The following is a 26,560-nucleotide window of genomic DNA, read 5'->3' on the forward strand; positions in this document are numbered from 1 at the left end:
GCCTGTTCACCACCGCATTCCTAGAATGCAATACAGTGGCTGGCACATAGTTAGCTCTCAGTAAATAGTAGCTGGATGAATGTGTCATACAGAACAACCCTGATCTGATTTCGATCCCCTGCTGAACCTTATTGTCTACTCATTTCCCATGATACAAAGTCCGGCCCTCCGTAGGGCGGCATTCAGGAGCTCCAGAACTTGGGTCACAGTCTGACATTCCTGTATTCATCCCTCTACGTTCCATCATCTACTCTCTGTTCCAACCAAACCAGGTGACATTGCTTTTCCAAGACAGGATCTTTCTGCCTCCTTCCAGTGTGTGAACCTTCGCTCCCTCTCCCTGGAATACCTGAAAAGCCCTGGAGGCCATCCCTGCCAGTCCAAGTCCTAAATCCTACCTCTCTCCCTTGAGAACTTTCCTTCATGAAGGCTTTTCTAAAAATAATAATAAACATGTCAGTTTTTTGGAGAGCTTACTTTGTGCTAGCTCACATTTCCTTCTCACAAAAACCCTAGGAGGCAGATGTATTTATCCCCAGTTTAAAGATAGCAACACTGAAACTCAGAGCCATTTTAAGGATTTGCCTGAGTTTGCACAGCACAGGCAGGGTAGGATTTGAATCCAGTGCTAAAGCCTGTCCCTTAACCCTGCCTGCTATCATCCCGTCATCCACCATAATTGCTCCTTGTGCATTCTGGTGACAGCGAAGCTACAAACTGGCAGCCGAGGAGATGAATCCAGCTAGGGACAGGATTTGAAAACTATCTTCAAAATTGAGAAGATCAGAAATTTTGGATTTTGAACTTCTCTTGAAAATGAGGAAGTTCTGGCAACACTGGGTGTGCGTTCCCACATGGCCATGATCCAGGGGAGCTGTGTCACAGATGCCCTTCCACATGGGACTTGGACTCTCACCTAGTCTGGCCGAGGCAGGCATTTGAGTTTGTGTCCCTGATAGCGCCTTGTTGGCACCTGTCATAAAGCATTTTTCAAATGCTCCCTTAACTCATTCCACCTTTCTGAGGCTGCAGACTTTCCCCTTTATTTCTGTCTTCTTTACTCTGTATTTTCTTTCTCTAGTGTGAAATCAGTGCTTGGCATGTTGTGGACCCTCAATTATCTTTTTATTAAATTGAATATGGGTAAGTTTGGAGGTTTGCTAACAAGCCCGACTTTGAATACTTCTCTAAATACAGCTTGTGAGGATACAGATGTAGTGATCCGAAAGGGCACCTGCACCCCAATGTTCATAGCAGCAATGTCCACAATAGCCAAACTGTGGAAGGAGCCGAGATGTCCTTTGACAGATGAATGGATAAAGAAGATTTGGCATGTATATACAATGGAATATTACTCAGCCATCAGAAAGGATGAATGCTTACCATTTACATTGATGTGGATGGAACTGGAGGGTATTATGCTGAGCGAAATAAGTCAATTGGAGAGAAACAATTATCATATTGTTTCACTCATATGTGGAGTATAAGAAACAGCACAGAGGATCGCAGGGGAAGGCAGGGAAAACTGAATGGGAAGTCATCAGAGAGGGAGAAAAGCCATGAGAGGCTCTTAGCTCTAAGAAATAAACGGAGAGTTGTGGAAAGGGAGGTGGGTGGGGGGATGGGGTAATTGGTTGATGGGCATTAAGGAGGGCATGTGATGTAATGAGTACTGGGTGTTATATGCAACTGATGAATTACTGAACTCTACGTCTGAAATCAATGATGTACTCTATGTTGGCTAGTAGAATCTAAATTTAAAAAAAATAAATACAGCTTTTGGGTTAATTTTAGTATAGCCAACTCTCACTTTGTCCCATTCATAGAAAAGTAGTAGGAGTGAAAAACCACAGGATAATCTCTGAGGTTTTTTGTTTGATGTTTGTCTGCTTTTTACATTGGATTACCTTGATGTTTTCATTAGATTCTCATTAGATATTTGCTCCTACTCGTGCTCATTGGTAGATGAAATCATTTTGCTTTCCCTGGGAAGTCATCCTGCTTCCACCAGATAGCCATGTCCTCCCCCTTCTAGGCCTCTAGTGTAGAATTTCTTGGATGGAATCCTAAGGATTTGCTTAGCAGCCTGTTCTCTTCCCAGCGGGGACTGAGTACTATTCATCTTCATACCTCTCGGACTCAGCGTACTGCCTGGCATATAATAGGTGTTCAATAGGGTTTCATTGACTGAATTATTGCCTGAAGTACGTGCACAATAGATAGATGATCTCAACTGAAGTTTCTTAAGTCTGACATGAAGAGACATTGGCACTGCTTCCTCAAGTTAATCAATGGTATTGATAATTTAATATAGTATTTCCCTTTATACTTCCTTCCAGTTAAAAATTTTAACGCTAAGTTCTTAAACACCAAAGGGATATGTTGTTGTGGAGTTCTTGGTAAAATCAAGAGGCTTCAGAAATTGCTTATTCTTTCTTCTTTTGAAGCGGTTTTAACAGGCAGTAATTGGGTTCATTAGCCTGTGCTTTTCTCTACCACAGCCTTCGGGGGCCAGCCCTGAGACCCCGTGTGGGCCTGTATGTTTGATCTGTCAGCTGCTCCAGTTCCTGGTCCAGCTCTGACTTCACTGACCAAAGCAAATGACAGCCATGCTACTCCATTTTCTTAATATGACCAGGCCCAAGAAATTAAAAGCTAGTGAAAATATTTGACACGAATAAAAAAAAAAAGACATACCTTCTTTTTTCTTTTCTGCCGTTGAGCTACAGTGGAAGTGTTCCACTTTTCATGGGTTTCACTCTGATATTTTACTGCCTTATGGACACTCAAGATTTTGCCTTGAACTCTGCAGCTTAAATGATGTCTTGTGAACATTCTGGAAATAAGGGTTAACATTGATGGACTATTGCTGTGTGGGCCAAACCCTGCGACAGGCATCCTTACTGGATCGTTATATCTGGTCCTTATGAGAACCCTAAGGAATGGGTATTCCTATTGACCCAGATCTTGCATTTGAGGAAACCAAGGTTTAAGTGGGTTAAAGGACTCAGACAAAGTCTCACGTGGTAAAACCACAGAGTGGAATTCCAGTTCAAGCCATGCAAACATTTGCTCCCCTGCTCCCCCAGCATTCTTTTCTCACAGGCAGCTTTGCAGAAATTCCCCAACCAGAAAATGCTGGTGGCGCTCGCTAGAGAAGTTCCTAACTAGGTGACATGGGCTGCTATTACTCAACGCTTATCGAAGTACATGAGAGGAAGCTAGGCACGAGTTACTTTCATTTTTAAATTAGGCACAGAGTGGCATTAGCAAAGTCTTCAGGCTTGCGTGATTTCCCTTGTATCATCTAGGATTACTTTTGTATTGGACTCCATATTGAATTTGACACCATAATTATTGATACAAGAAGAGAGTAAAGTGATTTTATTTACTAAAAACAGATGCAAATATTTGAATGTTGGAAACGAGACCATCCCATAATGTTTTCTCTCATACTTTGGTTTAAGAAGGAAAGTACAATTAGAAACGCATAAGCCAGCGCTCCATTTTTATACTTCTATTCTGAGACTGATTATTTCCTATTTTTAATTTAATAATTTTGTTTATTAGGGTATTATGTGAAAGTATCTCCAGAAGCCAAGTATTTTCTGTGAAACTTTAAGTTTGGGCAATAGAGTTATGAATAAGACCCTAATTAACTAATTTATCAGGGTTCTCTCACCTGATGCACATATCGGAGATAAACAGTGAACATCTCTCACTTCAGGGAGGAAGGAGATGGTACCAGGATGGCTGAACAGGCGCCCTGGGCAGCCTCCCCACCACCGCCTTCTACCTTCTGTTCTCTTTGATAGAGATTCTTAGCTTGAATTCAGCACATTGATGTCTCCTCATCATACAGTAACTTGTGTGTTTCCACATTCTGTGTCCTCACCTTCTCCTAGAAGTCTTCTTTGCTTACTCCTACCTACCTGACGCATCACTCCCCCTAGAGTTAATGGATTCGTCATTCCCAAGCATTTGAGGACATCTTCATGTACGGGCTGTTCAGCTCCTCGAGGGCACCAAAGTCCAGGATCCACCTAATTGCTGGGTTTGTGACACTGTACCCACGGTGGATATTCAGGAAATTGACTGACTGACTAAGAAACAGGCAAGGCATCTCTCAAACTGAAGCCCTATGGACTTTGCATAAAAATTGCCAAGATATCAGGAATAACCTCTTCATTTATATTAAAACTATGGAATCCAACAGACAGCATTTCTACCACATAGAGCCGTGCCAGTTATGCTCCCAAAGGGCAGCTTGCTCACTGGGGAAACCTGACTCAGCAGGCTTAAATTATTCCTTTTGAACCACTTAACTTTTGAATTTCCTCATTCAGTGGCTTAAACTTGACTTTAAAACTGCATGCACTCAAAACATTTGCATTTAATTGCAGCGGTGGAATGTTTTCCTGTTGCCATCTGAAACATGTTCATATCAGTGTCAGGCTTACATTGAGAGAGTTTGGTTATTTATATCTAAAAAATCAAATTCAACAAAGATAACTGAAGGCATGTAAGTTGATTTTCCTACTTTTTTATTATAAGAATATGCAGCCTGTAGACACACAAATTCAAATCCTTGGCAAATCATATTTTCGATGACTGTTTGTCTAGAGATAAATGGATATGAGTAGAGAGAGTTATTTTAGGAATGATAAGTCAACATGAATTTTATTTTTCGTAACGTATATACACATATATTTTCAATATGTGTATGATTCAAGAAAATATTGTGTCTGGCAAGTAATTGCTGTGGCACTTCAAGTGGTAAGAGATTTGAGCCTTATACAAATGCATTTAAAACGGTCTTAAACCTTCCTCTAAATTAAAGAACATTAAGATCCTGTTGTACACTTATGACTCCAGGGTTAAACTGGAGGTTAGAGACGCCAGTGGGCTGGCCGTGCACTCCCTGGGTTCTCCCTTTGATTAAGACCAACACATCTTCTTATTCGAATGCCATGTCATGGAGGGCACAGGTGGCCAAGTGCAATGCCTTTTGTTATTCGAGGATATATTTAAATTAATTTGAGAACAAAGTGTTCTCCTGGATCCTCGGTTGTTGTTGCACTACTTTTAATCAGAACCAGAAGTCCTGGCTGCCTCAGGTGATGTCATGTGAATAAATGTGGATTTCATGAATCCTCTGCTCTGGTGATCAGACGGCATTCTTGTCTAACGTGTTGGTGAAACAGTAAGTTTCTTTCTTCAAAGTGGAAGGTTGCTATTGAAGATTGATGTATTTTAAAGATGGATAGTGACCTTGGAAAGGTATTCATAAATCACAACTGACCTGCAAATACAAAGTGAAATGAATAAATGAGACAAATCCTTGCCGATAGGAGCCCTATCTTTACCTTAAATACCCACATCATCAAAGAAGAGCTGTTCTCTTGGCCAAAATTACTAGGAAACATCATGCCAGTTCCCCTCCTCACTGAATATGCAGATACACTGACACGAAGGTGCCTCTGCTGTTGAAAAGATCGCAGGTGTTTTAACTCGCAAAAGATGACAGGGTGATCAGAAGCCGCACCTGGGAGTCATCTGGAGCCTAAGAGATCAGAATAATGACATGCTAGTAAGAATTGGTAGACACAACCTTCGGTATTTATTGAGCGTTGGGCTCTTCCCTGGGCTGGGGGCAGTGGGAGAATGGGGTATTTAAAATCACAAAAGAACAATCTCTGCTTGCAAGATGTTTCTCGAGTCAGTAGAGAAACTGTCTACTAGTCCATAGATATAATGGACACTAATAAGAGGGCAGCAAAAACCAATCAAAGGGAAACGTCAGGCCACAGACGATCATTCTTAAAATTCATCATGGGAGAGATGAATGGACTGCAGCCATGAAGAAGGGCTTTTTGCCGGCATGGGGCTTTGACCTAAATCTTGAACGAATGGGTAGGAATTCTCCAGGTAGAGGGGAGGGAGGAAGGAGGCCTCAGGTGGTGAGTTCAGGAAGGGGACAGGCTGGAAGCTTCATGTGTGCTCACGGAGCAGTCACACTTGAACCGCTTGCTGGAATTCACCTTGCTGAGCAAGTTCAACATCAGGCACTTTGCAACAGCCCAGGTGCTTCTACTGGATGTATTACAGAGGAGTTTGTTCGTATTTCTTAAGCAGAGGAATGCTATAAAGGGCAGTGTTTTAAAGGAGCAGGAGAATTCGGTCAGGTGGCTAGTACCACGATGCCAGGATAAGGTGAGCATTGTCTGGTCTAGACCGTGCAGCGGGGACTGAAGAAGGGATAAGAAGGGAAGTTACTCTGCACAACTGCCAGGGGATAAAACATCATACATGACCAGTTTCTGATGTTATCCATGAGTCAGATTCGCACAAGATATTTTAAGCGCAAGGTGCCTGCAGTTTGCCAAACGTGCCGCTAGGTGGTGAACGTGCATTATTCGTGGCTTTAGATTATCCGTTGGCTTCCCTTCTGGAGAAATGGGTTTAGCTAATTTTGAGAATTCAAGTTCTAATTGAGTTAAATTAGATTTCTATTAGTGAAATATAACTTTATAACTTATATAGCTGGTTATTAATCGATAGAGGAAATTGAAATATTACTCAGTGGTAGTTACGTCAAGCATATAACCACCTGTGTACAAAATTGAAGCTATCGAAATAAAACTCCTACAAGGATTCCCCATTTTACTTTAATTTTTCTTATTAGTTCCCCACTCAGAAAACTTCCTCGTTTAGTATTCAAATAGCAGCAAGTTATCTTTGGTAATGAATGACATCAAACTATTTGGGTGTTTAGTGATTTGGAAATCGTTCCCCATTCTAATATCTGAGCTGACTGCTCTGGGTTGCAATCTATTTCTTCCTCCTTCGCTGTTACTAATGTGTTACATAATGCCCTTATCTGTCAGTGCTTCTGCTATTACCAGGAAGCTCAGTGAGAATGTATCTCACTTCCACTGTTTCCTTCAAGATGTTTTACTGACTGTAAGCATCAGGAAGGCAGGGGCCATATTTATTGGGCTAACCCTCATCCCAGTGCCTAGTTTGGTGTAGACCCTCAGGGAGTTAATGAACTTTTTCTGCTAGTTGAAAAAATAATGCAATGGCCTTTCCACCTGATCTCTGTAAGTCAAATACAACTGCATAGTATATTGTTGCCAATGAGACAATCAGAGCTTACCTCTGTTACTTTCCAAGAACAATTCAAAAGAAGTTCACACAAAGATTTTCATGTATCCTTTGTTTCTTGCAATGTTTCATTTAAAATATTCACATGGACACACACGTACGTGTGTGTGTGTGTGTGTGTGTGTGTGGAAGAGTCCTGGTACTTTGGCATTAATCTCTCTAGATTAACAGGTTAACTCAACAAGATTATGATTTTGTTATGCTTAATTCTCAGGGTAACCTGTATTTCTATTGCTTATCTTTACAAATGTGGGAACACATCTCACAATGGGACAGAATAGTTGGATTTGAGATTGTGCTTCCCCAGCAGTATTGCAAGTGGTAATAATAGTGATTTCTTGAGTATTTAGGATATGTCACTGACTATTTGCAATAATCAGTATTATGAGCCATATTTTCTAGCTAAAGAAGCTGAAGCTCAGATGGGGTTAAATTAGATACACAGGGACACAGAGTTAGCAAACCAGGGTCCAACCCTGGAGCTGTTTGGCAGCATTAGCCCTTATACTTCACCAGGATGCGATCTGCTTCCTGTCTCTACTACTGTGTGGAATTTTCCTGCTTGAAAACCCACCCAAAGCAATAAAAAAGAAACATACTTCTTCAAACATACTTACGGGGTTAAATACTTTGGACATTATATGTAAATAATATTAAAATCTCTTTCAGTTTCATTTTGGTGGAAATTGCCATTTAGCAAGAAAAACTCTACTTACTAGTAGTTTGGAAGTTATTCCTGACCCTCTTCTGCAAAATATTCAACTGGTCTGGCCATTCGTATAGCCACAGGGGAACTGTCCTCTTGTTTAATATCTCCTATGGACTCAATAATCCTATAAATCAAAGTAGTGACCACTTAATTAAAAACATACTGTAAACAAATACTTGGCTGAAAAGTGTAAACGCTGACACGCTGGGGCCCCCGCAGCAGCCAGTCTGGGTCTCCAGACAGTCTTGGAAACACGGGGAAGAGAGGAAGCACATCTTTGACACAGCCTGGCAAGGAATTGGGCACATCTATGTCTTCCTGGTGGGAGTGGAAGGCGTACAATCTCTTTTGGAAGGCGATTTGGCAGTAGGTATCAAAATTACAAAAACACAAATCCTGTGCCCAAACAATTCCATTTTTAGAAGCTCATCCTCCGGATACACTTTACACAGGTGTAAAATGATCACGTACATAAGGTATTCTTTGCTTTTATTTCCTTATAATAGCAGAATGTTGTTAAAGAGCCTAAGCATCATGCATGGGCTCACTGAATCATTATATTGCACACCTGGAACTACATGTTAATTATATTTTAATTAAAAAAAAACAGCCTAAGCATTCATTAAAGAAGACCTGATCAAATAGATTATAGTGCATCAATACAATGAACTATCACGCAGCTGGAAGAATGAGGACGTTTTTTTGGGCTGATAAGAAACAGTTGTGTGTGTGTGTGTTTTATTTTTAAGTAGGAAAAAAGGGCATGGCAATGTTATAAGAAGGTACTATTTATGTCTTAAGAAAAAAGGGAAACAGGGTGCCTGGCTGGTTCCGTCAGTAAAGCATACAACTCTTAATCTCGAAGTTGTAAGTTCAAGCCTCACGTTGGGTGTAGAGATCACTTAAAAATAGAATCCTTAAGGAAAAAAAAGGAAAACAAATAATACACACACCTATTCATGACTTTATTTGCTTGACTATGCATATAATAACCTCTAGAAGAATATACAAGAAATTGGTAACATTGATAAATGTCCAGGGACGGGAGCGAACTGGCTGGGAGCCAGGGAGTAAAAGAGAGGCTTTTCTGTATGTTTGAACATGTATTCACTATCTTTAAAAACCTTATATTTTAATTCTAAAACCTTTTAAAAACATGTATATCTTTTAATCCTGCATTTCAAGTTTTAGGACATTAGCTTGAGGATACTGTAAAAAAGGTACCAAAGACTTATGTCCAAAGATGTTCTGTTCATCATTATTTATAATGGTAAAATTGAGAGGGGATTCAGTAAAATGTTTTTCATTTGGAAATTTAAAGCAGGAAATAAATGCATCAATGTGCACACTGCACACCTCCTATGTAAAGTGCAACTCATTTTTATGTTTATCATCATGGATTAAGAGCAATCTGTCTTGTTCATTGGATCCGCAACATCTGACAACAATGCTTGACACGTCGCAATCATGTAGTTAGTAATTACAGAAAAAGTAATAGAGAAAAAGACTGACAGGATATATTCTTAAATGTTGACAATGTTTACCGGAGATTTTTATTTTCTTCTATGATTTTTATTTTCCAAGTTTTCCGCAATGAACATGTACTGTTTTTGTGATTGGAAAGAAGGACAATGAGTGTGGTAAGACTGCATCCCAAAAAGAAATTCGTATTTTTCATGCCATGTCTATCAATGGAGGAATGAGCAGCTATTTAGATGAGTACTGGGGAGTGTTTGCATTCGCTCAGCAGTGCTTACAGAAATTCTGGAAAGGATGGTAGTGGTGTGTAAGTGGCAGCTGGTACATTTAGTGAGTACTGGAGGTACATGAGGGGATAATTTGAATGCTAATTACAATAGCACTGTGCACTTAGGAGGGATCACAGAACTGGGGCTGGAGTTATTTGACTGAACAGAGTTATATACGCATTAAGATCTCTTCTGTAACATTAGACCTGATTCTTTTTTTTCCCCTGTTTTGGACTAGAGGCACATCTAGGTTCGGGGCCCCACTCAGCCACTTACACACTGTGTGATCTTTCTAAGATTATCTATCTCCACCTGCAAGATGAGGCTAAGGGCGTGGTCTTTGCTGGGTTGCTCGTGAAGTGCGTTAGGAGGTGAGCTCAGTTAGACTCTCTGGATGCCTCCCTCCTCTTTTTCTTCTCCCCCATTTGTCAGTGTGTCTGCGTGGGAATGGAGAGCAAAAAGTTGGTTTAGATGGGGAAGGGACTTAATTTTTAAGCAAACATTCTACTTAATCTTAACGTTGCTCCTTTACAATAGGAATCATCCCATTTCACTCATGAGGGAGGGTTGCCGGGGAAGCTGTGACCATCCTAAGGTCCTGATGATTAGCACCTATGATATGCTGACACACAGTATACACAGAGCTTTTCTATGACCTCTAGAATTTGTTCTAAGGAAAGAAGATGGAAATCCTCTATTGATCGTATTGCTGTGCCTGAGGACACAGGAGAACTTATTACATTAGTATGGGTTTTGGAAGTTTGCCTAAAGCCACAAACCTTTTGATGTCCACCTTCTAGCCCTGAGAAATTCCTCATCACTCATATAATTCCTGCAAATAAGATAAAGCAGGATTTTTAATGGAAAATTCTCTGCTCCTCCTTGCTCTCCAACTTCAATTGCCATAGAATTTTTTTTTTTTGGAAATACTAATTTCACAAAATAATTTTCCATTGTGTGTTCCAAATAATTTTAACACCCTCTAACACGAGGCACTTGCTTAAATAACAAAATAGATGAGAATGATCAAAACTTCCTATCTGGAATAGATAAAATTACTCTGTAAGTAATTAAGCAAAATTCAACTTCAAATGTTATAGGTATAAAATGTTAATATATAAAAACCATTGTGTAAACCGTACCTAGATGACTTGACTTTTTAATGTTGATTAACTTTCTTAATCAAGCTGATCGTCTACTTAGGAGAAATATACAAACGTAGATGGACGAATGTTTTAAAAGCTGGCAGAAAAAAATCATAACAATCAGCAATGTAAAAAATACTGCCAACAAATCCTTTCTGTAATGTGATAACACTACCTTTTACTATTTCTTCAAACCTTGTTTCTCAAAATGTAGAGTATTAGTAACTTCACACTCGCCCCCTCCCCGCGCTGAGCTGGTGAAACGCAGGATGCTTGCCACTAGGGGGCTGGTCCGCAAAATGACCTGATGATACCTGGCATTACTAATATTTTTAAATTGGTATCGTTGGTTACCTCTGCTAAGTTAAAAGAAATAAATGCCCATTCACTTAAAAAAAAAGTGTTTTAAAGATTCTCACAAATAGAAAAACAAGAATGCAGAAATTAGAAGGAAAATTTCAGCATTTGGACTAACCAAGCGAATAATCAGTTCTTTGAAAAATCAATTAATTACTCATGTTGTCTGTTGTCCCCAGCTCTCTGTCTGTCTGGAGAATGCTCCTTCTATTTGTATTTCTGCATCGCAGCAGTTTGGCTCAGCTGAAATTTCTAATTCATAATACTGGTAGATGTGCCAAAAAGTCACACAAACCAGAAGGTTAAAAATAATTTCTATCAACTCCGCATAGTGTGTTTGAGGAGGAGCAGATTGTTGTAACTCTCATGCTTACAATTAGATCACATTCATAAACAGAGGCATTGAAATGTGTATATCTGATATCCTAGAAACATGAAAAATCAGGTAGGAACAGTCAACATATATTATCCTCTATCTTCCACCACTCAGTGAGAGGAGCAAAAATGGTAGTAATAATATGAAAGTGATAAATAAGTCACGTTTTTGAGAACTCACCGTATCTCAAGCAGCAGGCAAAATGCTTAGCAAATTCAGGATTAATTTACGGTATTAGGGTCAGAACAATTTTAAATCCATCTAAGTATGTGGAGATTTATTAAGCTCTGCAAGAAAACATACCAAAAATTATTTTCTTTGTCCTCCTGAAATGTGTCCTCAAAGAAAAACCGCAAGTCGGGTCACTCCCCATTGCCTTGCCACCGTGTCCCGATTCCCTCCTATTGGAGGTTCCCTTCTTACGTTTGTGAGTTTGTGACATGGGTACTTGACTTTATTTTGGTCAAGTTCTGCACTTCGGTGTGTATGTGCGTCTGGAGCTGCTAATGTTAACCATAGTCCAGAACTCAGGATTTCTGACTCTGTGGCTCAGGTCCCCACATGGTGGTGAGCATCGATTTCTAATTCCCTTCTGAAACCTTTGGGAGTGGGGGTTGGCAGGGAACAGCAGAGGATGTCGCGGGATGACAGGAGAGCGCCGCCGTCGGGGCAGCTGGCAGGAGCACAGTTGGGAGATGCCCACGGAGCTCCTTCCTCTACAAGGGATGGCTTGGAAACCCGCCTCTGGGTCCCCGTCTGTGTGCGGGGCCTCCTCTGGCCCCAGCTCTTGCTAGCTTACAGTGAAAAGGATTCCTCCTTACTTGATGCCTGGATCTCTGGCACAAACAAGACTGGGCTGAAAGGTTGTCTCAGAATTTTGACTTGAGGGGCCACAAAGATCCCTCATGCCAACAGCAAACACCTCCCTGACAGACAATGTGAGAGACCGGTTGTCTGCCCCCATTCCAGCATCATGAAACCAACCTCAATTACCTCCGACCTGGCTAAGTTCTAGATTGTTTCTAGATTGTTTATCCAGTTACTTAGCCACGAATGTCTTTGGTCTCCCTTAGAAATCAAAAGAGCCCAAAATAGGAAGCAGGAATCGGGGAGAAAGAAACCAAAATAGCTTCTTGTCCTCTGGTGCCAGCTTTGGGTGCGGGTATAGGCTGGACCACAGGTCTGCTGGGGCAGGGCCCGGAGAGGTTGTCTTTGTCCAGAAGAAGGGTCGAAGGGTCTTTTTTTTTCCTTTTAGGAGCAACATGCCTGTTAAACACAATTCTGGTTAAGATGTTTTAACAGTAAGTTATGTGACATCCTTTTAAGCTTTATAAAAAGGAGCTAAATGAAAAGAGTGTCTAGGCAACCTAGGAAAATTCTTAATTTTATTAAGGCAGTGAAAGAGAATGAAATGCAAAATCGATAGCAAGTAGGACAGGGCAGAGCTCCTGTAAATCACCCTCGCAGGCCTGTGAACAGACCCGAGAACATGGCCAATGTCTTTGCCAGTGACAAGGCGGTTTCACACCTGCTACTGGCTTCACCAGCCCCTGCTCGCTCCCAGCCAATGATTTTGCCTCTTGCGTCATTGAGAAGACAGAGCCATCAGGAACTTGCACATCTTCAGGTCTCTCTTCTGCCAAATCTAAGACCTAATTCATCTAAACCGCTCTCCTGCCTTTGCTCTCGTCAGTGGGGGAGAGGTGTCCCTACTTCTCCCCGGCATTTCCCAAACTCTGTCCCACCTCTTCCCAGACACACAGCTCTCGAAGGTAGTGCCCCTTTCTGCCCCATTGCTTTCTCCTCTGCCCTCAGTCATTCCAAGAAAAGTAAATACACTGTAGTGTCGCCCTTCTCAAACTTCAACATGCATATGCCCCGGAGATCTTGTTAAAATGCAGATCATTATTGGAGGGGTCAGGCTCTATTTTCCATATTTAAATAAACAATCCCCTCTTTTAACTTCGAGTCCCTGCTCTCCACCCTTCCCTTTTTTTTTTTTTTTTTTTTGGCACTCTTTACAGCAATGCTTAGTGAGAGAGGAGGCTGCAGGCAATGTGTCCAGTTTTCCCTGCAATTCTCTGCGCAGTCTACCTGAAGCTTCTACTCCCACCACCGCGCTGCCGATGGTCTTGTCCATGAGCTCCACCTGCCAAATCCGCTGGCACTTTTGACCTCACAGCAGAGTTTCAGAGAGGTTACCGTTCCCTCCTTAAAACCTTTGACTTCGGTGATGCCTCTTCCTAAGTTTTCTTCCACCTCAGTCTTTTCCAGTATTCTTAGCTGGCTCCTCCTCATTTGTTGTGCCTTGGGTCTCCTTTCTGCCCCGCCCCAGCCCCCCGTGTATTCTTTCCCCAAGCGACTCCTTCTATTCACCTGCCTTTAAGGACCTCCTAAATGCCAAGGGCTTTTACACCTGTATCTCCAGCCCTGTCTCCTATACCCATCCGCCTAGCAACATCCCCCCCCCCCCCCGGATGGCCAGGAGACAGCTCATCCTTTTTCACGGCCCTAAGGCAGCGCTTCATCTACTCTTCGCCCGCACTCGTTCTTTCTCTACTCTCCTGTAGCTCAGTAAAACCAGCATTCGTTTACCTAGTAGTTCAAGCCAAAAATGTAGGCAGTTCTTTGTATTGGAGGTGAGAAAAAGAGAAATCACTCTATTCACTTGTCTACAGTGACTCTTCTTACAGAACATTCTACATATGTCCAGTGTGGTCTAAGCTATCATCTCTCGTCGATTACCACAATGACCTCTTCTCTTTTCTTTGACAATACTTTAAGTGTCTTTTAAAAATGTCAACTAGATCATGTTATTCCCCTGGTTGGAGCACTCCACCACCTTCCCATCACACTTGTAATAAAATCCGCACTCTTGATACTGGTTTACAAGGCCTTCTGGCCCTGCCGCTCCTCCGACCTCTTCCTGTGCCACTCACCCCTGCACCTGGCTGCTGTGTTCTGGCATTTTTTCTCCCAGAGAGCATTCGCATTACCCATACCGGTTCCCCTGATCTTCTCCTCGGCATGTGGACCTTGTTCTAAGTATTGCCTCTTGGCTTCCAGGATGAGCCCCACCCACCTTTCTCCTTCAAGCCACATTTCCCAGCTCCCTGACAATGGCTTTTGGGGGATTTGCCCAATGGGAGATGGTGGGAGGAGGGAAGAAGGAATGGACAGTGTCTTTCACTATGTCTCTCTCCTCGTTCTCCTCCCCTTTGTGCTTGCCTTTCTTCACTCCCCTGATCCCACTTCTGCCTCTGGGGGCATTTTCCATCAGTGACTGGGTGCTCGTTCCCTGCAGTGGTTCAGCTCCCCACCACACAGAGGCCACTCTCCTCCTCCGTCATCACAAATGCAGCCCTGTCCATGGCTCCAGCTCCTGCCGCGGTCAGTCTGTGTGGTCCAGGCGCTGGGCCGCAGGAGCATCACCTCCTCTGGTAGTGGCTTCCTGCGTGGCTAACGTCTGTCACTCTGTCTCTCAGTTCTTCCAACACCACTGTAGTCACTTCACGGTGTTAAATTCATTTGTGTGAAATACCTACGGTCGTTTCTGCCTTCCTGACCAAAACAGTTCTGAGCTTTAACGTTCATCCCAGAGCACCCCTCCCTGACCCCTCGGTCACTCTCCAGCACACGCACCTGTTCTGGGTCTCTTCATTGCACTTTTCATTTTCAGCTTTTTTCTTTGTTTATTCATCTCTTTTTGTGGTGCTGTCCCCAGAGCCTAGAATGTGCTTTTTACGTAGGTGGCATTCGTGAGTATTTATTGAATAAATGAATAAGAAGAATGGACTGAGATTTGGCTAAACCTAACATAGCTTAAATGGGGAGGTGATGTGAATGAATGGTAATCAGCCTTCTAAATACAGAATGCACAAAAAAGAAAGGAATATGAGAGAAAGAGAGAAAATTTAGGCAAAAATGGAAAATGTTACCCTTTGGCAAGAGAGACAATTAGTAGGGAAAAGAAAACATATTTATTTTTTATATCTACTAATGTGCCAGTTGCTTTATATACACGATCTCAGTCTGTTCCCACATCAGCACTATCGGGGAGAGACATTATCTCCATTTTACTGTTGGGAAAAGTGAGCATCTGAGAGGTGAACTTACACAAAATCACAAGGCTGTGAAATGTACAACAGGATTCAAGCCCACAGTCTGAGTAGGACCAGAGGAGGAAGGTACATCATAGTTTCAATCCGTGACCATCCTACTTCTATTTTAAATGCACAAGATTTAAATGCAGATATGTAAACTATTTCTGAAGCATTTATTTTATCTTATTAAACCCCATGGCCATCCCCTGTGAAAGAATTTGAGATATTTTTTCAAATCGATTCCCAAGTTTTTCTTGCCTTTCCTACTCCCTCCCCCTCTTCTGAATGGGAAGGCAGGCCATGATCCACACCACTAACTAAATAAAAATATTGCCATCAGCGCAGTAAAGCGGGCCTTTGGCATTTTCTTCCAGGTTGACCTCAGAATGAGCCTGTTTTAGTGATTTAGTCTGTAGTAAGGAAGGGGTTTAGGGGATAGGCTCACCCCATATATCAGCAGCATCCCATAGAGCATGAAGTTTTATTCAGGTATGTGCTCCATATGGCATCAATAGAGAAAGATGGCCCGGTTCCCTTCAAATTCACCAGGACTTTATTTGTACCACTGCCTCTGTTTCGTCGAATTTCATTGAAGAGCCCCATTATCTCCTTAATGGGGACAAGGGAATTCTCAGTCTTGTCCTTGCTTTCCTACATTATGCCAGGGTCCGAAAATGGTGGGTGACATTGTACTATGCCGTGTATAGGGAAACTGAGGGAGAAAAGCCCCAAATTGTCAAGCAAATAGTTTTTTCCAAATAATAATTTCCCTTGTTTGGTTGAACCAAGTATTTTAACATGACTCTGACATTGCTTTTTCCCTGAGCCATTCTTAAGACTTCTTCCTATCCCCAAACATCATGCTCTCAGAACCCTGATAACTTACAGCAAACAAACAAATCATGGAAATTAAATAGCAATAAAACTGTTGTTGGATTCATATAAAAAATATTATCCAGTATTTAAATGGCTATTATTTACAGAAACTTGGCAATGGTACCATACAAATAATGAAATTGATTCCAGTTACGGTCCATCTTTGTTTGGAAAGGAAATACCAGTAGTGTTTGAAAAATGGATTATTAAAGACCTTGGTTTGCTGAAGGTGGCTCATATGTTCTATTTGCTAACACAGCATCTTGTTGGGGGGAAAAATAATAAGTGCAGCTTTTCCCTACCCCAGATTATTTTCACTCCAGATCTTTAGAGCAGGAAATAAAAAACAGCTAATGGTTCATGGGGCATGTGGAATTAGTTTAAGCAAAGCCGAGCCCTGGTCTTGCTGACCGCCTCCTCTTTCCTGTGCTGTTTTGTCTATGCCGGCCTTCGAGTATGTCAACAAATCTCTTTTAAGCTCCGATGGGAAAGAAAGGATGGTGATTCTCTCTCTTTCTGTAAGGGTGTAATTTACAACAGATGTGCTTTTTTAGAAAGGTACAAGTTTGTCTTGTAAAATATTTGTAAAGAAAAATAGCCTCCGGATTTCACAAAGTAATCCTTACTTAGTTTTGGAGATGTCACAAAGAGCATTGTTTTTATAATACTAATGTAATTCTTTTCTCACACAATTTGATTATAACTCAAGATTAGGTTTTGGGAAGAGCCAAGTGAAAATATGTAAAACAGTGTAGTGAAGAAATACCATATGTGAATTGATGGCTTTTTGACAGTGACCCGAAAGGAGACCAATTTCAGTCAGGAGACATGGGTTAAAGTCCTAGGAACACTTTTTTTTTTTTTTTTTTTTAAAGATTTTATTTATTTATTTGACAGAGATAGAGACAGCCAGCGAGAGAGGGAACACAAGCAGGGGGAGTGGGAGAGGAAGAAGCAGGCTCATAGCGGAGGAGCCTGATGTGGGGCTCGATCCCAGAACGCCGGGATCACGCCCTGAGCCGAAGGCAGACGCTTTAACCGCTGTGCCACCCAGGCGCCCCCCTAGGAACACTTTTTAACTAATAATGAGATCTTAACTTCTCTAAGCCTCAGTTTGCTTATCTGTAAAATGGGGGATCCACTTGCCCCTGCCATCCAAGTGGGAAGATAAATGTAAAATGTTTACTAAACCTTAAAGTCCTACATAAAAGTAAAGGAGTATTTTCGTAACAAATCTATTCAAGAAAAAAATCTTTGTGTTTCCACACCTTTATGTATATGCCTTTTGTATACATAATAAAAGGAAATTTTAAATTATTATGAAGAGCTATACTGGTAGGTAGATTAGCAACAAAACCTTGTGCTGTTTAAGATAAAGTAATAAATTCTGACCCTGATTGAGCCATGAGGGTCGATGAAGAAACAATCACTGATTCTAGTGGAAGTTTTACCTGCATAAATACTGACAGATAAAAATCATGTGATAAAAAAGGCATGTGTCCTGCATGGCTATGACTAGCTTTGGTCTTTGGAGGACGCAGAACCTTCAGGGAATGAGAAATACTGTAAACCGGTGAACTTTCTGCTAATTTTTCAAATCCGACATCTTTGAAGAGAACAGATATGGCTGGAAGCTCCAGAGAGGAGTGAGCACAGAATGGGATAGAAGTTCGTGTTGGGGTGCGAGGCAACTGGGCTTCAGTTTCCTCATGGAGGGAATGAGAATAGTAATACCCATCATGCTCATGTGACTGTTGTAAGGACTTTGCAGGGTGACCCGTTTAAGATAATCTATGGTTTTATGAGATGATTTGTACAAACACAGGAGTCCTGAAATATATCATAAAGAAGGGAGAAAATTCTGTCATCTTTATTAAGATTTAATACAATTTAACATTTGAAAGTTTTATGGTATTTTCTTTGTCACGTTCTTCAAATTGGTAATAATATTAATGACTCACATGTGTTCAACACTTCCTTTGTTCTAGACAAGAGTGGTAAAGGCTTTAAGTGGATTAAATTTATTTAATTCTATCTATAACCATCATGAAAGTAGGTTCCATCATTACCCCCATTTTACAGATGAAGGTAAGTAAATTGCTCACAAGCACATCACTAAGGAAATACTGGAGGTAGGATTTGAACCAGGCTTAGCAATGGAGCCAGTGGGAAGTCTAATCTACATCAGATTGGGGGCCAGTAGAATAAAAGAGAGCTCGTAGCCTTCTCTAAATTCTCAGCTGCCCTCTCATCTGTGCATCTAAATTCCAACCTTATTGAAACACACATTTGAAAATAAGCAATTTGAAAAGAGATTTTTTTTTAAAAACACACACATGTATACCCCACTTTTTCATTACAAGTTAAGGTAAAGACAAACCAGCCCAGCATTTGCTGTTTGGATTCAGAAACAAGCAGGATGCTTCTGTTCCCTGTCGTCACTTACGCTTCCACCACGGAACCCATACGCAGAGCAGGAGAAATTCCATCCACCAGCCAGGTCCTCACATTAGCTTTCAAAGGGCTCTGAGGGGCAGAAGAGATTCCACAGCCCTTATCCTCTTGGTAGAATGGCTAGTTTGGAACCAAAGGAGATTTTAGGACACATTTTATTTAACCGTTTTTTTTTTTTTTTGGGGGGGGGGTTTGTTTTGTGTCATTGTTTTTCATGAGATCTAAGGACAGGTCATGGGCCACTGTAATCCTGAGCGTGTGTTCACATTTTCAAAACCTTTCCACAATCTGTTGGTTTCGACTTTACAGAAAACCCCCCTGAGGACTACAAATTCTTCTCTCAAAACTTGTATTGTACTGTCCTGGGTGGAAAGTATATTTTGTTGCTTATTTTCCTGTTGGGTTACTTGGGAATAGCAACCTCGAAGCTTCTGATGTGGCTTCCGTCAAGGTGAGCCTGGAGCCAGGCCTTCTGGCCCTTTCACAGGGAGCTCGTCTGAAAGCGGAACTTCCCATGGGACCAGAGCCTGAGCTGGGGTCATCTATGAAGCCACTCTCTGGAAGTGCACTTCCTGCCTACTGGCAAGGACTTAAGTCCAAGGTTTTGAGACTGATATATAGTCCTAATCTTTTAAGAGCTTTCAAGCACTAGCAGGACAGTTAGAAGGAATTTTCTTAAATCATTAGGAAGAGGGAGATTGCAAGTCCCTTAAGGCCCGCTGTTGAGGGGCTGGAGTAGCAAACAGTTGGGCTCCAGGGACGTCTCCCTCCTGGCAGCAGGTGCGCGCACATCCCTGGGTGCGTTCTGTGAGCTGTATTTACGGTTACAGTGAGTGGCATTGAAACCTGGACATACGGACTTCAACAAATAACGATTTCTGTTTAATGGGGAGTTAACACAGTTGACAGGTTGTGTTTGTGCTGTGGTTTTATGTCATTTTTGTTGGTGATCGAAGGTATTTCCCTTCCTTTCTTCATGTTCATCCCCGAGTTCTTGGTCCCCTCACTCCAGCCTCCTTCAGGGCCTTGGCGTATCTCTGAGTCTCTCCTCTTCTTTCTCTCTCTCTCTCTCTTTTTTTTAATATTTTATTTATTTATTTGACAGAGAGCCAGCTAGCGAGAGAGGGAACACAAGCAGGGGGAGTGGGAGAGGAAGAAGCAGGCTCCCAGCGGAGCAGGGACCCCGGTGTGGGGCTCGATCCCAGGACCCTGGGATCATGCCCTGAGCCAAAGGCAGACGTTTAAATGACTGAGCCACCCAGGCGCCCCCCTCCTCTTCTTTCTCTTGCCCTCAGTCTCCTTCTGTTTCTTCTCTTTCTTGCTTTTCTTCCCCGCCCCCCCACCCGCTGCTCTTCCCTCTCTTTCTTTCCTCCTTTTCTTTTCCTTTCCTTCCTGGCTTTCCTCATAATTCTTAGGAGTGCCAGTTGCCATTTTTAAAATGCCTGTTGTTTACATTGCCTCGCCCAGAGGCCATTTCTCTCCAAATTTCTGTTACTTTACAGTCACATTTAAAGATACATGCAAAATGGATGACATTAAACTAAGAACATGGCAAGGCACAACTAAATGCGATTAAAAATTGCACTGTAGAAAACAAATACTGAAAAGCACAGGGCTACCTTGCAAAAGAGGAAGCAAAAAAATTTAGAAAACGAATACTGAAAAGCACAGGGCTACCTTGCAAAAGAGGAAGCAAAAAAATTAAGACCAGGTAAATGCTCATTCTGCAGAAAAACATGTGCCGAGTCAGCAGAAGGAGGAGGGGGAGAAAAGATCTTCTCAGTGTAACATTATACAGAATCTACCATCATTTTCAAAAATGAAATTTGACAAGTTAACACTAAGTCGTCTGGGGCAAAACTAAACATGCATAAAAAGGCTGCACATTTTGGGGAATTCTGCCTAGTAGTTCAAAGTTTTGTTTTTAATATAAACAAAAGTAGATAAAAATAATTTGAATTCTTTTAATAAGAACCTGTGTCCATAATTTTATTATTACTACTAATAATAATTATAGACAGTTTATTTGTACCAGGCATTGTACTAAGAGCTCTATGTGTCTTATTTAATTTGGTCCTCTTTATAACTCTGAAATGTAAATGTTTTAGAGAACTGTTTTACTTTTTAAGAGAAAAATATTCTGTCTTAAATGGTCTACATCTGTCCTCTTAACCTTAAATATTATCTCAGAATCCTTTAATGTCTCAATCTTAAGGTTAATATGAGGAGAAGAACCAAGGCATTAAGTAACCTGGGTAAGATTGGATATCATAAGAACTGAGTAAGACGGGGAGACACGATTCAGTAGTCAAGGGTCTCTGTGACTTGCCAAGCTGCTGTGAGAATTTCAGTATTCTGGATTTGGGGCTGAAACGTAGTTTTCCCGATCTGTAAAAGAAAGGAATATTGGCACAGAGAAAATATTTCACCACTTTGTGTGCCTTTATTCAATCTCTAGCTCATATCTAATATATTTTGCATGTGTTAGAAGTATAGCTCTGAGAGGAGTCTGTTTTGCAGGACATTTTACTGAATGAACCAAGCAAGTTGTGCACCAAAACCATCTTTAGCATAAAAAATAAATCACATGAAACACAGACATATTCCAAACACAATTGTACACTCTGTGCTGTGTGAGACTGTATTTACTCACAGAAGAGCTATAGTCAATAGTAAACTATAACAATTACGTCTCATAGCAAATATCAATCTTACCGCTTACGCTTTGTCAGAAGAGGTTACATATCAAGGCTTTAAAGGAAAAGCAAAATTATAATCAAGATTAGCTCTTTGGGGTGGAAAATCTGAATGCTTCCTCCAGGAAATAATAGGTAAAGTGAACATATGCCCTGGTTTCCTGGGTCAGTTCCACTTTACGCTTCTCCTAGCCGAAGAGTCCTAAGAGTCAACAGCTGCTTCCTCGCATTCTTTTTTTTTTTTTTCCTCCCTTGCATTCTTAAGACATTCTCTCCCACTAGTAGAAAGTAATTGACATCATATTAATTCTAGGACAAATATTTTTGAGCCAACATATTCTACATATTTGTTGTGTTCAATACAGTACAGGCGTCCAAGAGACCCATTATCTGTCATGTCAACAGGGCTGACAGTGACTCCTTTGGCAGGGCCCCAGAATAGCATTGTGACTGGGGTGGATGCAGCTGGATGCACGAGGAACCCAGCCACACAATACATGTCCCCTGAGGCCTATCACTCCGGGTTCTTGTTCCCATTCAGAACAGAACCAATGAATCGGGCGCTTGTCATTTGGGTTTGAAAGTCAGTGGACAGGATTCTCTAAATATGGAAGGTACTCTTCCTGATCCTTTAGATCCTTAGATTTTCCTAAATATTTCAAAGCTAGGAGGTAGATCATTCTTTGGAAAAATCTAGTTAACTTTCATTGTTGTGATATGTGATCGTAAAATAGGTGAATATGAAAGAATCACTGTATTTCAAGTTTGCAGTTATTGATGTTTTGTGGACTATTTAAAATATAATAAGATTTTTAAAAATTATATAGAGCCATTAGAAAAAGTTGTACGATATAAATCTCACATGTTCTCAGATTTATAGTTATAGCTCTTTTTTATGGGTAATTTTTTTTTTTACATCTTCAAAAGAAACCTTAATGCATTAAAAAAAAAAAAAAAACAACCAGTGTCACTACCAAGCCTTTGGATGATTAACTACCCTATGATATTTCTTTCATCCAAGCTGGTTTATAAAGGAAAGCAAAAACGACAATAAAAGAAATGTACCAATTTATTCTCTACTAATAAAGTATTGAACATTAGTGAAAAAGTGTGAAATATTGGAACGCAACACAGAGCAATTCCATTACCCATTGCAGTTTTGGGTCATATACTGTATATAAAGAGTAATTACTTCATTGGTTGGGGACCGCAGTGGAGGAATATAGGATTTGATGAAAGAGATTTTAAAATAAAAATTTTATCCCAGAGCATTTGCTTTTCAAAACTTTGTCGGCATTACAGACCATCTTATTTTGGTTTTTGGTGTTTGGGGGAGAGGGGCTGACAGGGTAGTGGAGTGGGAATACAAAAGAAATAGGAAATTAAGAGTGAGCAAATTTGTAAAACTCTCTAGCCAGTAATCATACATCACATAGATTTTAAAGTATCTACTAAAAGTAGTTTTTGTAGATGCCTTCAGCGACACATCTTACTAACAAAGATCCTGTATTTAATATTTGCACACTGCATTATTGACATTGCATCTGGTGGTTTCTAACACATCTCTCACTTCCTACTGTTGAACGAATTTTCCGGATTTTATTATCTTGCTGATGGTGGCTCCTACAATGTGAGTTTCTAAATGTTTTCAAGTCTTTTGTTCTTGTTTATCACACAGGGATTCTGGGTAGGAACGGAAAGCTTCCTGGGTAGGATGGTAAGGTAACATGGTATATTATGGAGAGAATTGACCTAGAGTTGGCCTGTCATAGTCCTAATCCAAGCTGTCACTTTTCTTGGATCCTTCGTTTCTTCCGTAGAGTGCAGAAAAACAACTACGTTGTAGGATGGTTGTAAAGACCAAATGAGCCATGTGAAAAGCATGTTATGATGCTTGATGAGTATCTGTTTATATTCTGCTGCTTTCTAAAAATAATTTTAAATAGGTATAAAAATACAAAAAATACAAAAATCAGGAAAGAAATAAACCACCTAATACGATCAACGCGTGCCAATTCCTTTCTTCTTCTTTTTTTTAAAGATTTTATTTATTTATTAGACAGAGATAGAGACAGCCAGCGAGAGAGGGAACACAAGCAGGGGGAGTGGGAGAGGAAGAAGCAGGCTCCCAGCAGAGGAGCCCGATGTGGGGCTCGATCCCATAACGCTGGGATCACGCCCTGAGCTGAAGGCAGGCGCTCAACCGCTGTGCCACCCAGGCGCCCCCAATTCCTTTATTTCTTCTACTCATGTTCCTTCAATAATGATATTGGAGAAAATCAGGGATATAACCTGGTTACCGAAGTGAAACATGTTAATTGCAAAGAATTATTACTATTATAGGAGGTTATGAAGAAAATAAACTTCCATTACTAATATTTTGACATATTTTCTTCATTTTTTTTTTCTAGCCTACCCATTTCAAAAAAAAAAGTTAGGATTATACTCTATCTCATGTTTACCTCCCCCCACCCAGTTTCTATTAGATCATAAGCATTTTTGTTATCATTATTCTGTTTAAATAATATTTGGTGGGGCGCCTGGGTGGCACAGCGGTTAAGCGTCTGCCTTCGGCTCAGGGCGTGATCCCGGCATTCTGGGATCAAGCCCCACATCCGGCTCCTCTGCTGGGAGCCTGCTTCTTCCTCTCCCCCTCCCCCTGCCAGCGTTCCCTCTCTCGCTGTCTCTCTGTCAAATGAATACATAAAATCTTAAAAAAAATTTATAAAAAATAATAATATTTGGTAACTTCATAATAGTATATCAGTTGTATGTACCATAATTAATTCCACCCACCATGTCAGTGATTTGTTGTTGTTGTTACTATAAACAAACCTGCAGGGACAGTTTTTCCAGATGTTTATTGAATATGTTGGAAATCCCATTGCTTGATTTGTTGTATTTGTTGCAAATTTTTCCCATTACCCTTTAAAATTTATGAGAACTTTTGACATTATAAGTTTTTTATTTTATTTAACTCCTATCAATTTTTTTTTCCTTTGTGACTTCCTTTACTTCTCGTGCGTTTAAAAAGTTATTTCCTATTCCAAGGTCTCTAAATAACTTACCTATATTTTCTTCTGTTTTTATAATTCACCCTTAGCTTTTTGCTTTTTAATTAATCTAGAATGTATTTGGGGCTGTTTATTTAAGGTACATCTGAGGTAGAATTGGGCTACCTCAAGTAGATTTGGGTCTATTAAGGAGGGATTTAACATAAGTTTCTGCAAATAAACACCAGTACCCAGTAACATACTACATTCCTCCGTATGGTGGATTTATGATGGTACTTTATCATAAAACAATCTTTCAGTGTTCATCTTTCATATTTTAATTACTTAAATATCTGGTACAATAAATGCTTTCTCATTATTTCTGTTTTGCAAAAATTTCTTGGCTATAGCACTCTATTTATTTTTCTAAACAAATTTATCAAATTCTCCCCCTTTCACTGCACTCCAAACACATTAGGATTTGCTTGAAAATGCGTTAAACCTATACATTCAACAGAAGAAAAGAAAACATTCTTTTAATAATCAGTGTTCCAGTACAGAAACGCTGTGTCTCTATTTTCTTAATGTAAATTCTGTACATTTCTTATTAAGGTTATGCCTAAGCGATTATAGATTTTATTGTTATTGTGAAAAATATTTTTTCACATGATCATTTCAAACTGGTAAGACATTATTCTCAATGAATTTTGATTGTGTAGTCAGCTTTCTTCGATTCCAGCTTGATTTATTCTGTATGCAGAAGAATATTTGTTAAGAGCACTTTACTTCATAGACGTAAATGAATTAAGCCGGTGCTTGAGAGAGAAAACACTGAAGGCCATGGAGATGATTAGAACAGGCCAGCTTGGTAATTAGGAAAGAACAGAAGGAGCCACTGGATATCCATTTTTTTTTTTCCTAAAGTGTACAATTGCATAGGTGAAATTAATGCCCTTTGTTTTATTGCTGGGGAGGGCAAAAGACAAGAAATTGATGCGTTCACGTCTGTAATGACAAGCGAAGGGTGACTTTTGGAGACAGTGGGGACCCTGAGAGTACGTAATTGTTCTGTATACTTTGAGCCTTCTGCATCTCATGTATGTCATTGTCTGACAATCCAACTTGGTATAAGCAAGATGAATAATGTAGACAATTGTCTCCCATGGGAATTATATTTAAAATGAAGGATCTAAGTAACTTCTACCTAAAGATCGAATTGAAAACTGGCCTCCGTGTCTTCAGTCCCACCGTACCCTGTTGTTCTTAGAGGCGGCACGTACCGTCACTCACTTGCCCTCAGTCTCTAAGGCGGCAGGATGCCACGCCCAGCCGTGCTCACAGGGCAAAGTGCTTTAGACTTTTCTGAAGTGAAAGTCAGTATGTAAATGTGCAACATGACGACATTATTATTCTGGCTTTCTGGCTGCTTTCAGCAGCACTGACTGCCACATGAGGTCTCAAGTGTTCTGGCACAGTGTGCAAGTGTTCAAAAGAAGTTAAAGTAATGAAATTGGATCTACATTCCCATAGATATTCAAGCTGGCATGGAGGAATGGAGTCATGGAATCAGGGTTGGATGGTCTCCACCAAACAGCCTAGGCAAGTGCCTGTGATGCCAGGCTACTAAGCAGAAATTTCAATCGTGAAAGGCCACCACTATTTCTTCCTCTGGGTCTAAAATTACAAAATGTGCACATTTCCCCCAGGCTCACACCGTTCTCTGGGTGCTTTATAGCCAATCCCACCCACCCATTCCCCAGAGCACACCAGCTTTGCTTAAATCCAGGACAAGTTTTAAATGGAAGAACTAAGCACCAAGGGAGAAAAATGTTTCCTTAGAACCCTAAAATAGCGTATGCTGTTGTATCAAGTCTGTGACTGTTACACTTGAGAGGTGGGCCAGGCTTACCTTGTATCTGATCTTCCGAAACTACTA

At 40.7% G+C, this 26,560-nt stretch overlaps 1 protein-coding gene across 10 annotated transcripts in view; it reads left to right on the top strand.

Moving 5' to 3' along the window:
• Positions 1-26,560, top strand: part of MCTP1 (multiple C2 and transmembrane domain containing 1) — a 501,045-nt gene that overhangs the window by 457,331 nt on the left and 17,154 nt on the right. The gene's annotated exons all lie outside the window — the stretch shown is intronic.

Source organism: Ursus americanus, chromosome 5 (assembly GCF_024610735.1).
Source record: "Ursus americanus isolate L20-20 chromosome 5, mUrsAme1.1.p, whole genome shotgun sequence".
In the NCBI taxonomy this organism is placed as follows: domain Eukaryota; kingdom Metazoa; phylum Chordata; class Mammalia; order Carnivora; family Ursidae; genus Ursus; species Ursus americanus.